Here is a 17,953-nt window from a genome sequence, read left to right on the forward strand (position 1 = left end):
ATGGTGGAAGGCCTGTGATGAAATCCACAGAGAGGTGTGACCAGGGGCGAGTGGGAATGGGGAGAGGATGCAGCAAACCCTGGGGGCGAGATCAAGGGTTCTTGTTTCGTGCACAAATGGCACAAGCTGCCACGAACGCCTTTACGTCCTTTTCCATGGTGGGCCACCAGAACCTTCTGCGAAGAAACTCCAGCGTCCTGGATGTGCCTGGATGACCGGTGAGTCGTGACGAATGCCCCCACTGCAGAACTTGTGAGCGTGCCATGTTGGGAACTAAAAGGCAACCGGGTGGGCCATTGCCAGGGTCTGCCTCCCTCTGTTGCGCCTTTCTGACCAGCATCTCGATCCCCCAGCGAACCGGTGCTACAATTCGAGAAGTAGAAAGAATAGGTTCTGGTTGTCTCTCCCGCTCGGGTGGATCAAATTGCCCGGAGAGAGCATCAGGCTTGAGATTCTTGGATCCTGGACGATATGACAGGACAAAGTCAAAACGATTAAAAAACAGTGCCCAGCGAGCTTGACGAGAGTTAAGTTGTTTGGCCTCCTGGATATAGGCCAGATTCTTATGGTCTGTCCAGACAATGAATGGGTGTTTAGACCCCTCCAACCAATGTCTCCACTCCTCCAGTGCCAACTTAACTGCTAGTAATTCCCTGTTTCCAATATCGTAGTTTCGTTCAGCAGGAGTGAGTCGGCGAGAAAAAAAGGCGCAAGGGTGCAGTTTGTTGTCGTTAGACCACAGGGACAAAACGGCGCCCACTCCTATATCCGAGGCATCCACCTCGACAATGAAGGGGAGTGAGGGATCTGGAATCACGAGGACAGGAGCAGACGTGAAGCGCCGCTTGAGATCCTCGAAAGCCTGCGCAGCCTCAGCGGACCAACTGAACCGGGTAGAAGCGGTCTTGGTGAGGGCGTTGAGAGGGGCAGCAATGGTGCCAAAGTTCCTGATGAATCTCCGATAGAAATGAGCAAACCCCAAGAAACGTTGCACCTGTTTGAGAGAGGTGGGTGGTGGCCAATCTCGGACAGCTTGGGTCTTGCCAGGATCCATTTGGATGTTGCCGCTGGAGATGATGAAGCCCAGAAATGAAACCGTGGAAACGTGAAACTCACACTTCTCAGCCTTGACAAACAAGAGGTTGTTAAGCAGACGTTGCAGGACTTCCCTTACATGCTGGACATGATCGTGAAGAGTTTGTGAGAAAATGAGAATGTCATCCAGGTAGACAAAGACAAAACGATTCAGCATGTCTCGGAGGACGTCGTTGATGAGCGCCTGGAACACAGCAGGGGCATTGGTCAATCCAAAGGGCATAACCAGGTTCTCATAGTGCCCAGTAGGTGTGTTGAATGCCGTCTTCCACTCGTCCTCTTCGCGGACGCGGATGAGGTTGTAGGCGTTGCGGAGATCCAATTTTGTGAAGACTGTGGCTCCCTGTAGTAGCTCGAAGACCGTTGACATGAGCGGAAGAGGATAACGGTTTTTTATAGTAATCCGGTTAAGGCCACGGTAGTCAATGCAGGGGTGGAGACCTCCATCTTTCTTACTCACGAAGAAAAAACCGGCACCAGCAGGAGAGGTGGACGGATGGATGAAGCCAGCGGCGAGGGCATCACGGATATACTCCTCCATGGCGGCGGTCTCTGGAGCAGAAAGGGAGAAGATCCTACCCCTAGGTGGGCATGTCCCAGGCAGGAGGTCAACGGCACAGTCATATGGCCTATGAGGGGGAAGTGATGTGGCTCGAACCTTACTGAAGACCTCTTTTAGATCCTCATACTCGGGAGGCACTCGGGACAATTCAGAGCGCGATGGGGACTCCTGGGGCTGGGAAGGAGACTTGGAGCGAAGACAGGTTGTATGGCAGGCGGAGCCCCATTCCGTAAGCCGGCCGGTGGCCCAATCCAAGCGAGGATTATGGCAGGCCAACCAAGGGTAACCCAGAACTAATGGAAACTCGGGAGAGTGGATAAGGGAGAATTGGATGGTCTCGAAATGTTGTCCTTCCACGCCCAAACACAGGGGGGCAGTATGATGGTGAATGGTTCCAGAGCCCAGGGCTCTTCCATCCAGGGCAACAACAGTGAGGGGGTGATCAGGATGGGTCAGGGGAATCTTGAGCTGTTTAGCTAACCCCAGATCCATGAAGTTATCATCAGACCCCGAATCCAGCAGGGCCTTAAGATCATGTTGTTGATTGCCCCAGAAAAGGGAGGATGCCAGCAGGACCCTAGAAACAGTGGGGCCGGGAGGGATGGCTACGCTCATCTCAGGTCCCTCCGTCCTGGATGAGCCCTGGCTTTTCCCACCAACTCTGGACAAGAAGAGCGAAAGTGGCCCGGTTCCCCACAATAGAGGCAAGATCCCTCTCTCATTCGGCGATCACGTTCAGGCTGCGAGAGACGGGTTACTCCCAACTGCATGGGCTCCTCTGGATCAGTCAAAGATGGGCTCGGGATGGCTCGGAGGTTCTCGGATGGCTTCGAAGCAGGAAAGGCTCTGGTCTCTGGAAGCGGGGTGAAAAAGGAGTGGCGTTCTCTTCGCCTCTCACGGAGACGATTATCCACCCAAATGGAGATATCAAAAAGAGACTCCAAATCACTCACCGGATCTCTGGAAGCCAGTTCATCCTTGATTTCATCCGTGAGACCGTGGCGAAAAGTGGCGATGACCGCCTCCGAATTCCATTAGCTTTCTGCAGCGAGAGTGCGAAACTCAATTGCGTAGTCCGCAACGCTACTAGCCCCCTGGTGAAGCCGAAGCAGTTTGTTAGATGCCTCTCTCCCACTAACAGGATGATCAAAGACCCTTCTCATTTCCTCCGAGAAAAGTTGGTAGTTTGAACATGCCGGAGTTTGCTGTTCCCAGACGGCCGTAGCCCAGGTAAGTGCTTTGCCAGTGAGTAGCGAAATGATGTAGGCCACTCGGGAACAGCCACTGGGAAATAATGAACCTTGCAGTTGGAAAGCCAGGGAACACTGGGTTAGAAAACCTCGACATCCTCCTGGGTTACCGTCGTAGCACTCGGGTGCAGGTAATCGGGGTTCTTTCAGAGGGGGAGGCGAAACCGGAGGAGCGGGTAACGGTGCTGGAGCAGCTTGGATCACCTGACTCTGGTTCTGGCTCTGATGGAAAGCAATGACGAGGGCCTCCAGCTGTTTCTGGCTTCAGGAGAATGCCGTGGCGAGGCACCGCAGTTCGTCCAAGATCAGTTGTAGCTGCTCAGAAATTTGTCTTAGCCATTGGTCCTTCTCTGCTGGGTCCATGTTTTAGCTCAGTCTTGCTGTGAGGACCAGAACTCGGTGAACCCAACTGCAGTAAGGCAAACTGAGGCAGAGGTTAGGTTGCAAAAACAAAGGTAAACTTTACTTGAAATAAACAAAATAACAACAGCACAGAATACAGGCTAGTAGGCCAGCAAGTGGTATCACAAGGCAGCGAAACTCAAGACTGAGCAATGAACATAAACTGAACACCACTGAAATAGTAGGCATATAACAATGCACAGGTGAGTACAATTATGAATAAAGAAGGACACAATTAAGAGAGTTCATGGGGCCCTCTGGTGGCGAGGTGAGGCAGAATCTGGGTCATTCCTGACACATACGAAGCAGCAGCAAGGGGAGCTGCGGAAATACAGCAAAAGCCACAGGAATACGGCACCCACGAAATGACACGGGGATTTGAAAAATGTTATCGCTGCGGCAGAACAACCCATGACCAGAAGGACTGCTGGTCCAAGGACAAAATATGCAGGCAATGCAGAAAGATGGGACACATTGCACGAGTTTGCAGGTCTGGGAAGAAGACTAATGTTGTATCCGTGTGTTAATGGAGACACGGAATGCAGGAGTTGGTTTAACAGGTGTTTACTGAACAAAGTCTGGAGGTGAACTAAAAGATACAAGACGCTATACAGGCTTATATACCCGAGTGGTCACTACCAGTATTACAGTACACAGGGGCTCTTAAAGGTGCATACACTACAATTCCTCCCCTTTTAGATAATTAGTACATAACATTTTAAGTAATCATTAATTAACATGTTTACAAGAACAATAATCTACACATTTGCTGCAGTTAATCAATTGTAAGTCAGTCTCTCTGGAGGCTTCCTGACTCGGTCCGGATAATGCCTCGGTGGTGTAGTAGTTTTCGGTGGTGTAGTAGGTTCTTTTGGCAAGGTCGATTCGGCTTGACTGCCAGTGTCGGGTTCATCTGGTTCCAGTATCACCGGATCGGAGATAGATATTATGGTTATCTCTGCTTCATCATTAGGCGTATAGAGTTGTCCCTTTTCGGATGACTCTATGATCTGGTCAGCATGGTGCCTTATTATGCTTTCTCCGATGTCCACGGTATACATCAGTGGTCCTAGTCGTGTGCAAATAGTTCCAGGCTGCCATTTCTCGGTACGGTAGTCCCGGGACAAAACTTGTTGACCTATCTGGAAGGTTCTAGTTGGCCTTTCATTCATGCCTTGAAATTGTCGGTTCTCTACGTCCCTTCTGATGTTTGGCTTGATCAAATCCAGCCGGCATCTTAGTGTTCTATTGAAAAACATCATGGCGGGGGTTTGGTTTGTAACCACATGTGTTGCATTCCTGTACGCAAACAAGAAGTTATCTACCGTATGTTGTAGATTTATGTCTTCATTACTCATGGCCTTTATGGCCTTCTTGAAGGTCTGGACAAACCTTTCAGCTAATCCATTGGTGGCGGGATGGTATGGGGCGGACGTGTAGTGCTTAACCCCATTGTTTTTTAAGAACTTCCTGAATTCTTCGGACACAAATTGTGGTCCATTATCAGAACAGATCTGTTCAGGCAGCCCATTCCTGGCAAATATGGTCCTTAATACTGTGATGGTTTTTTCCGTGGTGGTGGAGGACATTTTTATTACCTCCGGCCACTTGGAGTGTGCATCAACCATGATTAAGAACATTGAGTCCATAAATGGACCAGCAAAGTCGATATGTACCCTTTGCCATGGAGATGAGGGCCACTCCCATGGATGTAGAGGGGCTTGTGGTGGGGCGCTTTGGACCTTCTGGCATCCTAGACAGCTCTTGGTCATATCTTCGATGTCTCCATCGATACCTGGCCACCACACAAACGCTCTGGCTAGGTTCTTCATTTTCACTCCACCCAGATGCCCCTCGTGAAGCTCCTTTAGCACTTTATCCTGGAGTTTGGGTGGAATCACCACTCTGGATCCACACATCAAGGTTCCTCGGCACACTGACAGCTGTTCTCTTCTTTGCGAGAATGCTGGCAACAGTGGTTCGCCATGTGCTGGCCATCCCTTCACCGTTAAATCGTAGACTCGTGAGAGAGTCGGGTCATTCCTCGTTTCCTTTTCAATGGTAGAATTTGTTACTGGTAGACATTCCACTATGGTTCAGTGGAACATCTCCACTGGGTCCACTGTAGGTGCCTCTTCTACCGTTGGCAACGGTAGGCGCAATAAACCATCAGCATTCCCATGCTGTTTTGATCCTTTGTATTCTATGTCATATTGGTGTGCCCCTAGGAAAAGGGACCACCTCTGTAGCCTTTGCGCTGTCATAATGGGAACGCCCTTTTTAGGGTTGAATATGGAGATGAGGGGTTGATGGTCAGTCAACAAGGTAAATTTTTGTCCGTGTAGGTAATGGTTGAATTTCTTCACTCCCCACACCAGGCTGAGTGCTTCCCTGTCGATCTGGGCATAGTTACGCTCAGCTGAGTTCAATGAGCGTGACGCAAAAGCTATCGGCCGCTCCGAGCCATCAGGGAATCTATGCGATAATACCGCTCCTACGCCGTAAGGGGATGCATCGCATGCCAGTCTGATTGGCAGTGATGGGTTGTAATGAGCCAACACTTCCTTGGATGTGATCAAACCTTTGCAATTATGGAAGGCACGTTTACAGTCTTCGCTCCATTTCCAAATTACTCCCGTTTGTAGCAGTGCGTTAAGAGGGTGCAGAACAGTTGACAAGTTCGGTAAAAATTGATGATAGTAATTTATCAATCCCAGGAACGACCTTAATTGTGAGACATTTTCAGGTGCTGGGGCTTTTATGACCGCTTCAGTTTGTTCAGGTGACTTATGCAACCCTTCTTCGTTAATTATATGGCCACAATATGAAAATTGTTTCTGGAAAAATTCGCACTTGGGGCGATTTGCTCGTAGGCCCCGTTCTCTCAGCCTAGTGAGCACCTGCTCCAAATTGGCAAGGTGCTCATTGTCGTTTTCTCCTGTTACAAGGATGTCGTCTAGGTAGCATTGAGTCCCTGGAATCCCTTGCAGGACTTGCTCCATAGCTCTTTGCCGGATAGCTGGAGCTGATGCTACTCCGAAAACCAGTCGATTGTACTGGTACAGGCCTTTGTGTGTGTTTATCGTGAGATACTTTTTAGAGGCCTCCTCAACCTCCATCTGTAGATATGCCTGTGCCAAGTCAATTTTGGTGAAACGTTTCCCTCCGGATAGTGAGGCAAAAATAACTTCTATCCTCGGAAGAGGATACTGTACCGTGTGAAGGACCGGGTTTACAGTCACCTTGAAGTCCCCACAGATGCGAATTTTTCTCTGTTCTTCAGATTTATCATTATTCAACGTTTTCTTCATGACCGGGACGATGGGTGTTGCCCACTCGCTCCAATCTACCTTGGAAAACACGCCTGCCTTCTCCAAATTCTCCAGCTCTGCCTCGACTGCTGGACGAATTGCGTATGGCACCGGCCTTGCCTTAAAAAACTTGGGAATTGCCACATCTTCTAATTTTATTGAGGCGGTGACGCCTTTCAAGGTTTCTAGTTCCTGTAGAAACACTTCTTTGGCGTTGGCCAAGATGTCTTTTAATCGTTCAGGTGACGTCATCATCATTTTTTTTCTTACTGGTCACCGTCAGTGCCTGAATGGAGTGCCAGTCTAAACGTATCTCCCTGATCCATTCACGTCCCAACAGCGGTGGACCACCATCTTGCAGAACGTATAAATACAACTTCTGTATTTCCTTGCCGTTGTACACAACAGGCACCCTTATTTTCCCTCTGGGGTATACTTTCTACCCCATATATGTCTTCAAGATAATGGATGTGTCTTTCAAAGGTATATGCGGAAATAGCCGCTATCGTGAGGGTAACCCAAATGGTCTGGTAATCTTCTTTGGCAATTACATTATGTAATTTGAGACAGTTTAGTCTCTTGTTTCTGGAGTCGCTATCGCTCTTCTGGTCTTCGGAGCTACTGTCCGTCATCATTTGTACCTTTCTGAACTTTTCCTTATTGATTTTTTTTCTGTCAGTGGATTTTTTGTTTCCAGATCGGCATACACGTGCAATGTGTCCCATCTTTCCGCATTGCCTGCATGCTTTGTCCTTGAACCAGCAGTCCCTCTGGTCATGGGTGGATCAGCCACAGCGATAACATCTCTCGAAACCCCGTGTCATTTCATGGGTGCTGAAATCCTGTGGGTTTTGCTATATCTCTGCAGCTCCTCTTGCTGCTGCTTCGTATGATACAGACACACTGAAAGCCTTGTCCAGTGTCAAATCTTTCTCAGAAAGTAGCCTTTTCTGTGTTCCTTCACTTAGGAGACCGCAGACGAATTTGTCTCATAGAGAATCTGCCAGTCCTGCCCCGAATTGGCAGTGCTTTGACAGCTTTCTTAATTCGGTGAGGTAATCAGCGTTACTTTCATTCTTGTGCTGATTCCTCCTGAAGAATTTGAATCGTTCCGCTATCAGCAGCGGTGTTGGGTTTAAGTGCTCCTGTAGGGTATCAACAATCTCCTTAATATTCTTGTCCATCGGTTTGGCTGGAGTGATTAAGTTTTGTAACAGCCCGTATGTCCTTGCGCCCATCAGATTTAGAAGTACCGATGCCTTTTTATCATCCTCTACTTCATTCGCTGTGCAATATACCTCCACTCTTTCCACATATGTGGTCCAATCCTCTATATCACTATCGAAAGCAGTAATATTGCCAGTCTTAGGCATCCTGAAAATCAAAAATGGCGCCTCCTGCGCTTTCCTTTCTTCCCTGCCGAGAAAAAATGGCACTTCCCATGCTTTCCTGCCGCTGCCGCTGCTGACAACGCTGTTCTTCGCGGTTTTTATTTACACAGATATTTTTAATAGTTGGAGACTCGTTCCCACCGGACTCTCTGGGACTTTTCCCTCCCTCTGCTTGGTCCGAACGCCGACCTGCTTTGCAGCGTTGGCCATCTCCTGAGTGCTCCACCCTCCATCTCTGTTTGCCTCCGCCTTCGCTGCTCGGCCCCGCTGCAGAGCCACCCGATCGAGCCCCAGCCCGCCGCCCAGGAAGGATTAGTGCAGTACCTGCCACCAGCCCGGCTAGCTGGTGAACTCACAGTTTTTTTTTGGTTTTTTTTTTCTTTGACCTTCGTCTGAGGAATCAATCTCCTTGAGGTGCTGCCGAATTGCAGGTAAGTCCGTTTCCAATTCGTCGCCACTGTTGTATCCGTGTGTTAATGGAGACACGGAATGCAGGAGTTGGTTTAACAGGTGTTTAATGAACAAAGTCTGGAGGTGAACTAAAAGATACGGGACGCTATACAGGCTTATATACCGGAGTGGTCACTACCGGTATTACAGTACACAGGGGCTCTTAAAGGTACATACACTACAACTAACGACAACAAAAAAGCTACTAAGGAACAGTACAGGAAAGTACAAAAGCTGACAGACAGTAGTTCCGAAGACCAGATGAGCGATAGTGAATCCGGGAACAAGAGACTAAGCTGTCTCAAACTTCACAACGTAATCGCAAAAGAGGATCACCGAACCATTTGGGTCACCCTCACGATAGCAGGGTCCCAAGTCAAAATGGAATTGGATACAGGATCAGCTCTGACCGTCATGAATCGACGAGACTATGAGCGGCTATTCTCACACATACCCTTGAAAGAGACATCCATTGTCTTGAAGATGTATACGGGGCAGAAAGTATACCCCAGAGGGAAAATAAGGATGCCTGTCGAATACAACGGCAAGGAAATACAGAAATTGTATCTGTACATACTGCAAGGTGGTGGACCACCGTTATTGGGACATGAATGGATCAGAAAGATAAATTTAGACTGGCACTCCATTCAGGCACTGACGGTGGCTGGTAAAAAGGATGACGACGGCACACCTGGATGATTGTCAAAAATCTTGGCTAACGCCAAAGAGGTATTTCAACAGGAACTGGGAACTCTTAAAGGCGTAACCGCCTCGATAAAAATAGAAGAGAATGCAATTCCCAAGTTTTTCAAAGCAAGACCGGTACCATATGCAATTCGCCCAGCCGTCGAGGCAGAGCTGGAGAAACTGGAGAATGCAGGCGTGTTATCTAAGGTAGACTGGAGCGAGTGGGCGACACCCATCATTCCTGTCATGAAGAAAACGTTAAACTATAAGTCTGAGGAGCCAAGGAAGGTTTGCATCTGTGGGGACTTCAAGGTGACGGTGAACCCAGTCCTTCACACAGTACAATATCCTCTCCTGAGGATAGAAGATATTTTTGCCTCACTATCGGGAGGGAAGCATTTTACAAAAATTGACCTAGCACAAGCATATTTGCAGATGGAGGTTGAAGAATCCTCTAGGAAGTATCTCACGATAAACACTCACAAAGGTCTTTACCAGTATAATCGACTGGTATTCGGAGTAGCATCAGCTCCGGCGATATGGCAAAGAGTGATGGAACAAGTCCTGCAAGGGATTCCGGGGACTCAGTGTTACTTGGACGACATCCTAGTGACAGGTGAAGATGACAGTGAACACCTTGCCAACCTAGGGCAGGTGCTCACTAGACTAAGAGAACATGGGCTATGAGCCAATCGCCCCAAGTGCGAGTTTTTTAAGATATCATATTGTGGCCACGTGATTGATGAAGAGGGGTTACATAAGTCCCCTGACAAAATTGAAGCGGTAGTTAAGGCTCCAGCGATTGAAAATGTGTCGCAACTGAGGTCATTCCTCGGATTGGTGAATTACTACCATAGGTTTTTGCCGAATTTGTCCACAATTCTGCACCCACTGAACGCCCTACTACAAACTGGAGTAGCATGGAAATGGAGCGATGAATGTAAGCGGGCCTTTCAGAAGAGTAAAGACCTAATCACTTCAAGAGAAGTATTGGCTCACTACAACCCATCACTACCGATAAGACTGGCGTGTGATGCATCTCCCTACGGCATTGGAGCGGTACTGTCACATAAATTCCTTGATGGTTCAGAGAGGCCGATAGCTTTTGCGTCACGCTCGTTAACTTCAGCCGAGCGTAACTACGCCCAGATTGACAGAGAGGCCCACAGCCTGGTGTGGGGGGTGAAGAAGTTCAATCACTACCTGCACGGTCAGAAATATACTCTACTAACTGATCATCAACCTTTTGTCTCCATTTTCAACCCTCAGAAGGGCATCCCGATAATGACAGCACAACGGCTACAGAGGTGGTCCCTTTTCCTAGGGGCACACCAATGTGACATCGAGTACAAAGGAACTAAACAGCATGGGAATGCTGATGGATTGTCACGCCTACCGTTGCCGACGGTGGAAGAAGCACCTGCAGTGGATCCAGTGGAGATATTCCACTCAACCATAGTCGAATGTCTACCTGTGATGAATGCAAACATAGAAAAGGAAACACGAAATGACCCGACACTCTCCTGGGTCTATGATTTAACGGTGAAGGGATGGCCAGCACATGGCGAACCACTGCTGCCAGCATTCTCGCTGAGAAGAGAACAGCTGTCAGTGTGCAGAGGGACCTTGATGTGTGGATCCAGAGTAGTAATTCCACCCAAATTGAAGGATAGAGTGCTCAATGAGCTTCATGAGGGTCATCTGGGAGGGGTAAAAAGGAAAAACTTAGCCAGAGCATTTGTGTGGTGGCCGGGAATCGATAGAGAAATCGAAGAGATGACCAAGAGCTGTACAGGATGACAGAAGGTCCAAAACGCCCCACCACAAGCCCCTCTACATCCATGGGAGTGGCCCTCATCTCCATGACAAAGGGTGCACATTGATTTTGCTGGTCCATTTATGGACTCGATGTTTTTAATTGCGGTGGATGCACATTCAAAGTGGCCAGAGGTAATAAAAATGTCCTCAACAACCACAGAAAAAACTATAACAGTCTTACGAACCATATTCGCCAGAAATGGGCTGCCTGAACAGATTTGCTCCGACAACGGACCACAGTTTGTGTCTGAAGAGTTCCGGAGGTTCTTAAAGAACAATGGTGTTAAGCATTACACATCCGCCCCATATCATCCAGCCACCAATGGATTGGCTGAGAGGTTCGTTCAAACATTCAAGAAGGCTATCAAGGCAATGTGTAATGAAGACATACCCCTACAACACAAGGTAGATAACTTCTTGTTTGCCTACCAGAATGCGACACATGCGGTTACCAACCAAACTCCAGCCATGATGTTCTTCAATCGAAGACTACGATGCCGCTTGGATTTGGTTAAGCCAAACATCAGAAGAGATGTGGAGAACAGGCAGTTTCAGAATATGAATGAAAGGCCGACCAGGAGTTTTAAGATAGGTCAACCAGTTTTGGCCCAGGGCTACCGCACAGAGAAATGGCAGCCAGGAACGATCTGCACATGGCAAGGACCTCTAATGTATACCGTGGACATTGGAGAGAGCATTGTAAGACGCCATGCTGACCAGATTCTAGAGTCACTGGAAAACGTCAACTCCACACCACGATCCGATACACCTGGTGATGAAACCGAAGTACCAATTGCATCTACCTCAGAATCGGGAATATTGGAAGCAGACGAACCCAACAACGACGTTGATTCCGAATAAACTCTGCCAGAAGAACCTGATACCACAAAGAGGCGTTATCCAGACAGAATCAGGAAGCCTCCTCAAAGACTGAACCTATAATTGCTTAACTTCAGCTAATGTATATGACAACTGTAATTGTAAATATGTTATTTAATTATTAATCGAATGTTATGTACTGTTTAGCTAAAAGGGGAGGAATTGTAGTGTATGTACCCTGAAGAAGGAACTATATTCTGCAGCCCCTGTATACTGCAGTACCAGTAGTAACCACCCCTGTATATAAGCCTGTGTAGTAACTTTGCATAGTTAGTTCCAGTTTGTCTCAGTAAAGACCTGTTATAACCAACTCCTGCAGTCCATGTCTCAATTACACACGGACATAATAGCCAGGTCTCTCACTGACCTGCTGCCTTAGGTGGAGACATGGTCAGGTCCCTCGACCTCGGACCAAAATACAGGCATTTGGCACACTTATAAACTTAAACCTTGAACTTAAACTCAAAACTACTAGTTACATTCTAAACTTAAAATTTAAACACCTTAAAAGCAAACTATAAACATTGGTAATTTAACACAAAGCTATAATACAAATGCCGCCCATCTCTGGACGGCCAGGTTAATCTCTGGTGTCACTGTCACAGATTACTGCTGCCTGCAGCAAAGCTGGACTGCCTCTTGCTTCTGGTCCCTGGCAGCTTATGGCTGCTAGTTGGGGACCTCTGTGGTCTGTTTCCTCCCGGGCTCGGGAGATTGCTCTTTGTGGCGGTTACTCTGGTGACCATCTTATCTTGGGCTTGTGGACCCGCTGAGACCTTCTGAGGGGCGTCTCTGTGGGGGAAGCTTTGGCTGACGGACCCTGAGCCTGGGTCACAGCCCTAGCTGGCTGGGAACCTTCTCCCCCTGATGCAAACAGCCCGCACTGTTTAATATACCTGGCAGCCTGCCATTAATCCGGGTTTCTCTCCTTTTCCCTACCCACTCCTGTACTGGGGGCAGGTATCCCCTCACCACCCGCTGCTGGTGGCTGAAAATCTTCCTCTCCAGGTCCAAAACCTGGTACCAGCTCCTTCCATATGTCCCCTGCAAGAGGAATTGCTATCCCTTCCTCCCAGAGTCCCACACCATAGGGGGAACCACTCTAGAAGCAGGCTGGGAAGCTTGTCCCTTTAAACAGGTGGCTGCGCCTGCGTGAGAAAACTGAAGAGGAGCCGCTGTGGTCATGGGCTGGGGAACTGCACCTGCGCGAACAGGCCGCTCAAAAGACTGGGGAATTCCTGTCTCCAGACCGACGACTATGCATGAGCAGGCAGTCTCTTCAAAAGGCGGCTCCTCCCTGGAGCCCCCCAAGCGATTTTCTGTGAATGAACTCGCAGCAGCCTGCAGATTTCTACTCTCAGGCTGCGGTTTCTCTGTTTCTGAACTAAATAACTGGTTCAAATTTAAACTTTGGCCAAAACTTAGGTCCCACTGGGGCGGGGAAGTGTTCCAATTGGTGGGCCGGACAACTTTTCCCTTGAAACAAGCCACAGTGCCTGTCTTTACAGCCTGTGAACTTGAACTTGTATGGTCAGATTTATACAATTTACATTGGTTGGCGTGGAACCACTTTGTGCACCGGGGTAGTTTTACTGCATAGACCTTGGGGCTGGCCCTATCAACTATACTATAGGGTCCCATGTAGAGTGGCTCTAAACCTCCCACCTGGGCATAGTTTCTTACCATCACTAGGTCTCCTATCTCCCACTGGTGGCTCTTGCTAGGCTCGAGCAGCAGCCGGTTATTCCGATGCTGCTTCCCCATGCTGTCTGCTGCCTGCACATAAATTACCCCCGCCTGCTCCTGACCGGTGAATCCCGATAGTATGTATGGAACCTCGTTAGACAGAGGTGAGGTGGTGGGATTATCCATATGGATCACGGTGCATGATGCCCCCGTATCCAATAGATAAGTCCCTGTAACCTTCTCTACCTCCATCTGTACGAGCGGTCTCTTCCATTCATCGTACCGGAGATTACACAGGCGGACAGGCTGCACGGGCTCCAGTCATTGTGGGGAGGCAGAGGTGGGTGAGGGGGCTGCAGCACCACTGATGGCTGCTACCTTTCCCTGATTGGCCCTGAGGAAAGATTTTATCGACTCCATGACGGACTCGACTGTATCGGGAGAAGTTTCTCAGCCTTCTGAGTTGGGCCTCGGGGGTCCTGGCTTTATCATCGCTCCCAGGCTTTTCACAATCCCTGCACCAGTGGCCATCCTCCCCGCACCTGTAACAAGTGACCTTGTTCTGGGAGGGACGGCTCCCCTCCTGGCGCCACTCTTTCTTGTATTGAGCCCCAGGTTTAACCTTGTGGACCTTACCCTTTTGCTGGGGGCTCCCACTATTCCGACCATTCCTATATGCTACCATGAGCTGCCGGATTACAGTCTCTTCGGTTGCTAGGGGGTCTCGGTGGTCAAACCAAGTATCAGCCTTTGCTTTTATCTGGGGCAGGCAATTGGACACTAGGCAACGAAGCCATTGGGTCCGCTGCCGCTGGTTCAGGTGTGCCCTATCTTGTCCCCCTGTACACATGCTGTTGTAGACTGGCCACAGCCTGTCTGCAAATGCCTGTGGGGTCTCCCCTTCCTTCTGCAGAGTTTTCCCTATGCGATCGAACGGACTGCCGTCGTTTGCACCCATGGCTTCCAGTGTTTCCTCCTTTAGGTCCTCAAAATCCTTCTGCCCTCTCTTAGCCTCATCTGAAAGGGTCTGATAGAGCTTACTATCTACAGAGAAAAGCAACATTTTGGCTTTCTCTTCGTCATCACAGCCATTAACACAGGCTGCCTGTTCTATCTCTTGGAAGTGCACTGAGGGGTCTCCCTTTTCGGAGAGCAGGGGAATATGTTTCACCAGGTCCCTGAGCTGTTGGGTATCATAGGGTACCAGATAGGTATGCTGAACAGCCCCTGGGTCATTAACGTTCACGGGCGGACTGTACGTCCGTTGTCGGAGGGGGTACACTGGTCCTGGTCCCCGCCTGCCTAGTGAGACTTGCTGGCATTCTCCTACCACCCCATTGTCCACCCCTTCTTGCTGCCAGAGCTCCTCAAAACTCAGAGCTGTGGGCTGCGGTCTTGGGATCTCTAATTCCCTAGCCAGCTCTGTTCTGGGTGCTGCCTGTGGGGTGGTTTGATTTGGGCTGCTGGTACTGTCCGCCGGACTTCCCTTCAGACTTATGAAACATACCATCCCTTTAGTCCTTAATAACTCCATACCCAAACTCTCTATCTGTCTGTTACATGGGGTATGATCTGCTCCACTAAATCTTTGGTCGCAGGCCAGCTTATAAGCTGCCTTTACCTCCCTAAACTTTTCCTCCTGCTCTGTTACTGGTGAGGCGGGCATTCTCTTCCCGCAGTCTCATCTCATTACTCTTTGCTTCTGTAATTTGGCACTTTATGAACTCTATCTTGTGCCTCATGTGGCTTTTGCCCTCGGTAGCTTCTTGGGTGAGATGTGCATTTTCCTCCTGTAGCCTCATCTCACTGTCCCTAGCCTCTGTGACTTCCTGCACAAGGCGCTCTATCTCTGACTGGCATTTTGTGACCTCTAGTGTGAGGTGTGCATTTTCTTCCCACACCCTCACCCCACTATCTCTGGCCTCATTCACCTCTCTTATGAGGTGTTCTACCTCCGCCTGGCATTTTTCAAATTCTGACTCCCGATTCTTGGCCTCTGTAACCTCCGCCCGCACCCTCATCTCACCCTTCTTAACCCAGCCACCTATACTATAATAGGTCAGCTTACATGCTGCCGCTAACTTCTGCAGGGCTACCCACAGACTGAAAGCAAGAAAAGCAAGAGCTGATGCTTTCTCCAGATCCAGACCACTTATCATATCAAAAACTGCCTCCAGTCCTGCTGCGGTCGCCAATTTGTAGGTGGGCATTCTTTACCTGGTTTATGGTAATTTACCTGGTCAGGCAGCCTTTGCCACTGCACTGTGACCAATTTCAATCAGCAGTTTCGAATCGCTAAAAACCCCCCCTCCAGTTTTGACTGGAGGAACTTATACTTAATGATATATTAAAAACGGACAAATGGTCTGGATGCAAGAAAGTCAAATTTTATTAAAACTAAAGAAACTACACCACACGATCAAAGTAATCATGGTAAAATTGCTTAACAGGGGAAGGCAGATGACAAAAACGAGGGATAAATGGCTACAATGTTAACCTTACAATCTTAGCAACATTTCCCTTAAATTACCACCCCTTTACTTCTCACTAGATTGTCTTGCTAGTGGGTCAGAAGCCTTGCTCACCTGCAGTCCAAAGAGTAAAAGAGACAAAAAAGGGGGCAGAGGACTTCCTGGGCTTATTCTTTATACCCTGGGAGTCCCTGCTGTTTTTGCGCCAAAAAGGTCCGTGCGCAATTTCGTGCCGAAAAGTCCGAATACACAAGAGAAGGGCTTTTAACTTCCTCCATTCATACATGGAGACATCACGTAGCAGAGTCAATTTCAGTGAATGGATGTGTGTTAACAACCCATTGTGCTTGCTGTCCGATGATTGGCTGATTCAAATGGGCTACTCCCCAGTGTAAACAAGCAGCTTGTAGGTTACCGGACCCGCCCAATACCACAGGGTGACTGACAGCTCGGGCTCCATTCAAACTTACTACAGGGCAGCGCTGAGCTTTTCATATGCAACAGCCTGTCTGTCCTTTTCTGCTGCCTTTTAAAATTCTGTTTCCATGAGGTCTGTTCAGCCATTTTTATGCCCTGGGCAATTTAAACAGTCCAAAACTCAAGAGTACATCTTTTAATAAAATGTACAATCTTACAGTGTGCGATTTTCTCAAAGTTCTTTGATTCCAGTGTCCAAATGCTGCCCAGCTTACGAGTTTTTTAACGCAGCCTTTTGCGGTTCTGGGTATGTTTTAAAACATTGTCCAACCCAGAGACAATTTAAATCACACAAGTCTTCATCCACGATGTGGATTAATATTTCCCGATCTTCGGGGGCTGAGGGGATTTTGCAACCCCTACAGTGGTGGGTGAATGACTAGAGACCATTGTCAAGGACAAAATTAATTCTCACTTGGAGAAGCATGGGTTAATAAGGGGCAGCCAGTATGGATTTGTTAAAGGTAAATCGTGTCTGATTAACCTGATTGAGTTCTCTGATGAAGTGACAGAGGGTTGATGAAGGTAGTGCAGCAGATGTTGTATATATGGACTTTCAAAAGGCATTTGATAAAATACCATATAAGAGACTTACTCTGAAAATAGAAGCAGAGGGAATTAAAGGGCCGATGGTAATTTGGGTATATAATTGGCTAAGGGAGAGGAGGCAGTGAGCAGTGCTGAGGGATGTTTTTCTGACTGGAGGGAAGTATGCAGTGGGCTCCCCCAGGGGTCGGAATTAGGACCATTGCTTTTCTTGTTATATATAACTGACCTGGACTTGGGTATAGGTGAACAATTTCAAAGTTTACGGATGATACTATTTACTATGTTGCCAAGTTTTGTGAGTGTAGTAGTAGCAGACTTCAGAAGGACAGAGACAGACTGTGAAATAAGCAGACACAAGGCAGATGAAATTAAATGAGGATAAGTGTGAAGTGATGCACTTTGGGAGAAACAACAGGGAGAGGCCGTATAATCTAAAAGGGACTATTTTGAGGGGGTGCAAGAGCAGAGGGACCTGGGGGTCCATATTCACAAGTCTTTGAAAGTGCCACGGCAAGTTGGTGAGGTGGTTCAGGAAGCGTATGGGATACTTGGCTTTGTAAATAGTGCCATTGAATACAAAAACAAGGAAGTTACACTAAACCTTTACAAATCACTAGTTGGGAACATAGGACAGGAGGAGGCCATTCAGCTCCTCCAGCCTGTTCCGCCATTCAATGAGATCATGGCTGATCTGCGACCTTATCCATACACCCGCCTTTGGCCCATATCCCTTAATACCTTTGGTTACCAAAAACCTATCAATCTCAGATTTAAAATGAACAATTGATCGAGCATCAATTGCTGTTTGCGGAAGAGAGTTCCAAACCTCTACCACCCTTTGTGTGTAGAAGTGTTTCCTAATTTCACTCCTGAAAGGTCTGGCTCTAATTTTTAGACTATGCCCCCTAGTCCTAGAATCCCCAAC

Source organism: Somniosus microcephalus, unplaced genomic scaffold, assembly GCF_052327205.1.
Source record: "Somniosus microcephalus isolate GS21.2 unplaced genomic scaffold, FLI_Smic_1.0 scaffold98, whole genome shotgun sequence".
Lineage (NCBI taxonomy): Eukaryota > Metazoa > Chordata > Chondrichthyes > Squaliformes > Somniosidae > Somniosus > Somniosus microcephalus.